Source organism: Arachis ipaensis, chromosome B10 (genome assembly GCF_059453495.1).
Source record: "Arachis ipaensis isolate K30076 ecotype BB chromosome B10, ASM5945349v1, whole genome shotgun sequence".
Classification (NCBI taxonomy): domain Eukaryota; kingdom Viridiplantae; phylum Streptophyta; class Magnoliopsida; order Fabales; family Fabaceae; genus Arachis; species Arachis ipaensis.
This window is the reverse complement of record NC_142435.1, coordinates 82,833,268-82,839,267: the sequence shown is the minus strand read 5'-3', so window position 1 is coordinate 82,839,267 and position 6,000 is coordinate 82,833,268.

Below are 6,000 nucleotides of genomic sequence, written 5' to 3'. Positions count from 1 at the left end.
GAGGGAACCATGGAAGCAAGGGGTGCTATGTTGGAAATTTCCAACTGAGCGCTATATATTGGCACAAAGTGAAACATGCTTGGCTCGAAGGGAGGCTCACTAAGCAAGGGAGCGCTACGTTACCTTTCCTCACTGAGTGCTCCACTGGAGCTAGCCCCCTAACCCATTTTCAAACAAGTGCACCAATGGACCATTTTCAATCAAATGCCTTCTTGGATCCACTTCTTCACCAACCTGAAAAGCCCACTCCAAATTTTGAAAACCAAAAAAATAGAAAGTGTATAAATAGGAGTTAATTTGATTTGTAGAGGACCTTTTTTTTTAAACCTTTTGCTCAGTTTTAGTTTTGCCTTTAGCTCACTTTAAATTGTCAATTGTTTTGCATTTGGGAATTGGAATTTAGATCTGAGTTCTTCTTTCTGCTTTTTCATTTTCTTCTGCAACTTCTGCTATCTGTTCTTGGAATTTGAGTTGAGATTGAAGAGCTTCATTGATTCTAAGTTTGAGAATCATCTTTTCCCTCTTTTCTCAATTATTCTAAGAATTGGATCTGAGTTTAGTTTTCTGTTTTCATTCTCTTCATCTACAATATCTACTTTTCTGTTTAAGGAATTGGAGAATTGGATTTAAGTTTCATTTACTGTCTTCCTTTTTATTTCTTTTGAAATTTCTTTTCTGTTTGATCAAAGGAGTAATTGAGATCTAGATCTGTTTCCTAATCTCATTGGTCTTCTTCGATCTTTAATTTCTCTTTTAGAATTTCACAATTGAGCTAAGTTTCTTTTTGTTTTGTTTCTTCAAGTAATTTTACATTTCTTCTTGGTAACTAAACTGCATTTCTTATTTCACAGCTTTCTGATTTACTTTAGCTTGTCTTTTCTTATTCAATTCTAAATCCCAGCCCCCAAATCCCTTTACTCTTCCAGCAATTTAAGTTCCTCAGCAATTTAGATTCAGTAATTTAGATTTCTTGCACATTAAGCTTCAACTATTTACATTTCTTGCAATCTAAGTTTCCGTCATTTATATTACTTGCATTTTAAGTTTAAGCTCTTTTACTTTCTTGCACTTTAAGTTTCATGCAATTTACTCTTCTGGACTTTACTTTTCTGTCAATTTCCCCTCTCCCTTTTAATTTTTATGCAATTTAGCTTCTGTTGATCATAATTCACTCAATTCATCAACTGTTTGCTTAACTAAACTAACCACCTAACTAAAATTGCTCAATCCTTCAATCCCTGTAGGATCAACCTCACTCTTGTGAGTAATTACTATTTAATACGACCCGGTACACTTGCCGGTGAGTTTTGTGTGGAAATCTAAATTTCCACCCATCACATGCCCATTCATTTGTGGCTTTCTTAAGCTTGGCATGCCACGCCTGGCTCGTCAAGTGGCACGCCCAAGTGTCATTTTGAAGCTGGCGTGCCACGCCTTCGATACCAAGTGGCACGCCCAGGTGATGATCCCTCCTGGAGTGATGAACTGGCATGCCACGCCCATGGCTCAAGTAGCACGCCCATAGTATGTGAGGGGTTAGGCATGCCACGCCCAGCCTGGCGTGCCACGCCCCTTTAGTGGCCTTGATTATTGCTCTCTGGAAGACTACACTGGCGTGCCACGCCCAGTTCTTGGCATACCATGCCCATATAATTGCTTGAGATTCCCCTCTGGACTTCGATACTAGTGTGCCACGCCCATACAATTTTGTGGTGTTTGTTACAAGTGGCATGCCAATTTCACACACCCAGCTTGTTTTGTTATTTTTCTTCCCTTTCTGATGGTCTTTTCCACCTGAAATTCAACACAACCCCATTTCAAAGCAATGTACTATAATATTCATCAATTAATTCCTAAATTGCGATGATCAAATGAGATTATGCTCTTTTATAGTCCTTTTTAAACAAGAAAAAAGGGTAGATGATACAAGTCATCACAACACTAAACTTAAGCTTTGCTTGTCCCAAGCAAATCAATGTGAGTAGTCCTTTTATAAATTGAGACTTTGACCTTGAAGGAATGCAAAATTGAGTAAGGATAGGACTAAGTGTTTAACACATGCATGAATATTTTTGTTTCAATGCCACAAAGAACTCCTAGATCCTTGAGGGTTCTTTCAAGTATAAGCTTCAGGGGTCATTTTTATTGATTGTCACCTTGAAGTAGTAAGAGTTAGTTCATTTTCTTTTGGTTGTTCTTTCTTTTCTATTTATTGACCACGACTCTAAGTGTTTTGTCTCAAGAGAACCTTTTAGTTAGGCTTTCAATTAGTACTCCCAAACCAGTTGGTTTTAGGGTACTAGGTGTTGAAGCACCCCTAGGAATTTACTTGCCTAGGTCTCTTCTTGACATATCTTCACCACAAGCATCTACTAGAGTTTCCAACTCTTTTGAGCTTTTTAATGTTTCTTTCTATTCTAGTAGTTGATGCTCAGAGCCTTGGGTCTTTATTGCTTACTACTTCTTGGTTCTATAGATATTCAAGGAACACCCCTTAACCTCTACTTGTCATACCTTCTAAGCCTAGTTGCCTTTCATGTCTCGTTTTCTTTTTAGTTCATTTAAGGTTCTACACTTAGTTCCTTGTCTCTTAGTTTTTAAATGGCCTCTCTTGGTCTTAGTCTCTTTTACCCCTTGTTCTTGCACAACTCACAACAACTCTTATGTAGACAAACTATTCTTTTATTGATGTTGAAAAGACTTAAAATTAACATTGCATTTTCTTTCTTGTACTTCAAAGGACTCACAAAAGACTTCAAGGCATAAAAAAAAGATTTAAACATAAACTATCCTAGCATTACTATTTATTCTCAAATAGAAATTAAAAGATAAAGAAAACTTAAATAGAATTCAGAATTTAGAGAGTGTCAACCATGGGACTTAACCACCTTGAGCAGCTTCAGTTCGTTGGCCCTTTTCCTTTGTCTTTCTTTTTGGAAGGGGAGGAGTCATCTTTCTTGAAGGATCCCTCTTGTGCCTTTTTGTCCTTGGGCTTCCAATCCTAGCCTTCTCATATAGGATTTCACATTTTCTTTGTGCTGGTATGTTATTTCTTCCTGCCTTGCACTGAGTTCCTCCATCTTCTGCATATAGGTAGGATAACTTGAATTCATATTGGCTACTGCATTGCACAAGTAGGTCAATTTTGTTTGTGCGTAGCAGTCATATTCCCCTCTTGCTACAGTTCTTGCTTCATAAAGATGCTTGAACTCAGCAAGGCCCCCATCTGATGTAGTTGTTGTTCCAAAATCATTCTTAGGCTGCCTTGCATCTCTCCCCAGTTGATTTGGTCTTGCTGCTCCTTCAGGTGTTCCATACTTCCTTAGAGTTGTTGTATATTCTCATTCACTTGGTCCCATTGCTTTTGTTGATTATCCTTGAGTTGGTTGACATCTTCTCTCAGATGATGTAGGTCTCCCTTCATTTGGTGTACGTCTCCTTGCAGTTGTTCCCAGTTGAATCCTTCAGGAAATTATTGGTATTATTGGTCTGGTTGTGGTTGGAGTGCTAGGAAATGTGGTTTCTCTTCGACTTCTTCCTCTTGTTGTGGCTGCCCTTGTGGTACATGAGCATGAGCTCTATGCTCTCTTCTCCTCTTAAGTGGGATGACAGCCACCACTTTGGCCATCTTCTTGGCAGTTATGGGCTTTTCTTGTTCTACTAGCACTTCATCAATAATTTTCTCTACCCCTGCTTCATCACACAGCCTTTGGATGATACTGGGGAATGCCAACCTTAAGCTCTATGCTCCCTTCTCCTCTCATTATGCTATATATGAGCACAGCTCTCTCTTTAGTTATCTCCGAAGTGTTGGATGTGGGAATTAGAAATCATCTCACAAAATCCAGCCACCCTCTAGCTTGGGGGCTCAAATCCCTTCTTCTCAGCTGATTGGGCCTCTCATCCTTGTCGTTTATCCATTGCACATTCAGCACACAGATCTCATTGAGGATTTCATCAAATCCTGGGTCTTGTTGCTTCATTCTTTTCTCATAGCTCCGGGTGGAGTTTGTCCAATTCACCATTAGCATCCTCTCTATATTGGAGGGGCTATAATCAATGGCCTTTCCCCTCACATAGCTGAGATAGCCATAGGTTTGCCTACGTTGAGGTACAGCATTGGCATAGAACTCTCTCACCAAGCATTCCACCACCTTCCTTAGTGTGTTGCACAAGAGTGCCCAGCCTCTATTGTTTATCTCCCTATTGATCTCAGGGTGCTCATTCCTTCCCAGCTGGGAACCAACCTCCGGGATAATTTATCTCTCACTCACCCAATCATAAAATTGGTTTTGGTTGAATGATGAGAGGAACTTGTACTCATTGAATCTTGAAATTGAGGATCCAGAAATCGGTTCCCTAGTCTTTCTTTTCTTTGATGATGAGGCTCTTGGTAGTGCCATTGGGGTGAGAAAAGGGTGCTTGAAGGTTTAAAGAAGGTTGGGGAATATTGCAAGAGAATAAGCAAAACACAGTTTTGCTCCAACACCAAACTTAGGACTTGATTGTCCCAATCAAGAAAAGGAAAAGAAAAGGAAAAGAAAGGTAAGGGGAAGAGAGGAGGAAAGTGTGGGGGTTCTTCTGTGTATGAGGTTGAGGTTTAATTTGTGAAGGGAGGTGGGAAAGTGAGGGGCTTTTTATAGGGGTGGGAAGTGTACTCTGGATGGTGGGAAGTGAAAGCACTTCAATGTTTTCCCACTTGGGAAGTGGCGCCTAGCGTGGGAAGAGGCGCCAACCCTAATCCCTTTTGGCTTCATGCAAGTGTTGAGTTCCAAAGTACAAGTACACTTTGAATTCTTGCTTTTTGAGATATCAATCATGTGGGGCCCATTCTCTCTCCTAAAAATAAAACCGAAAACCCCAACAGTAATGACAAAAGAACCCTTTACATTTCTCATAGTGTGAACCAATGAAATAGCAACTGATGAGTGTACTTTAGGACACCAACCTTAATCCTATTGCATCATAATAAATTTGGTTCATCATTGGGTTTTAATGTGTTCATGAGGGTGAATTAATTTTCATCCTTTCGCATTCTTTCACCTCTAACCCCCTTCAGAACACATTTAAAACCAACTTTTATGTGTTCACCAATTTATTAAATGCTTTTAACTTGGATGGCATTGGGCTTGCTAGGTGATCTTCGTGTGGTGGTAGCCACACCAAACTTAATCCATGGGCTTACTCTTTAAATTAATTCATTCAATTGGTTGTAAGCCTAGATTAAGTGGGTTGGTGGCCACAGCAAACTTAGCTTTTTAGCTAGTTCTCAGTCCAATTACTCATCATTAGTACATATATTCATCAAATTGCATTTCCAGAATAAAAGAAAACAGAATGTAAGCCTTTTCTAACTACCAAAAACTGATATTAAAACTTCCTAATCTACCACCTACAATCTACCTCTAGAAGGCAATGAAACAAAAATATTAAACTGAAACTTAAACTTCCTAAATAGGCAAATTTTTAACTACTTCTAAGAAAGCAATAAATCAAAAGAATATAAAGTGTTGGGGTGCCTCCCAACTAGTGCTTCTTTATCGTCACTAGCTTGACGTTCTTCCATTCTCAGCTGAGGTTGTAGCTCACTCTCTTCTCATCCAGTGAGTCTCCTAGGTAATGCTTGAGTCTATGGCTGATGAATCCACATTTCATGATATTTATTTGCTCTATTTGGGTGGATTTCACCAACTTTTCCTACACTTATTCCTCTAAATAGCATAGTTTTGTAATTCTCCCTAGATTTGTGCTTAATTGTGAAAACATGGTTTTTAGGCCTTAAAATAGCTAAATTTTATTTCACTTTTATTCCATTCGATGCCTTGATGTGGTTGATGAGTGATTTCAGGATTACGAGGCTAATATGGATGGAATAAGTGATGGAAAAGCATGCACAAAGGGAGAAAACATGAAGAAAACAAAGGAGAAGCACACATTGGAGTGTGCGTGCGCACAACCACCTGTCGTACGCACAAAAGCCGCAAAACCATGTGTGCGTAC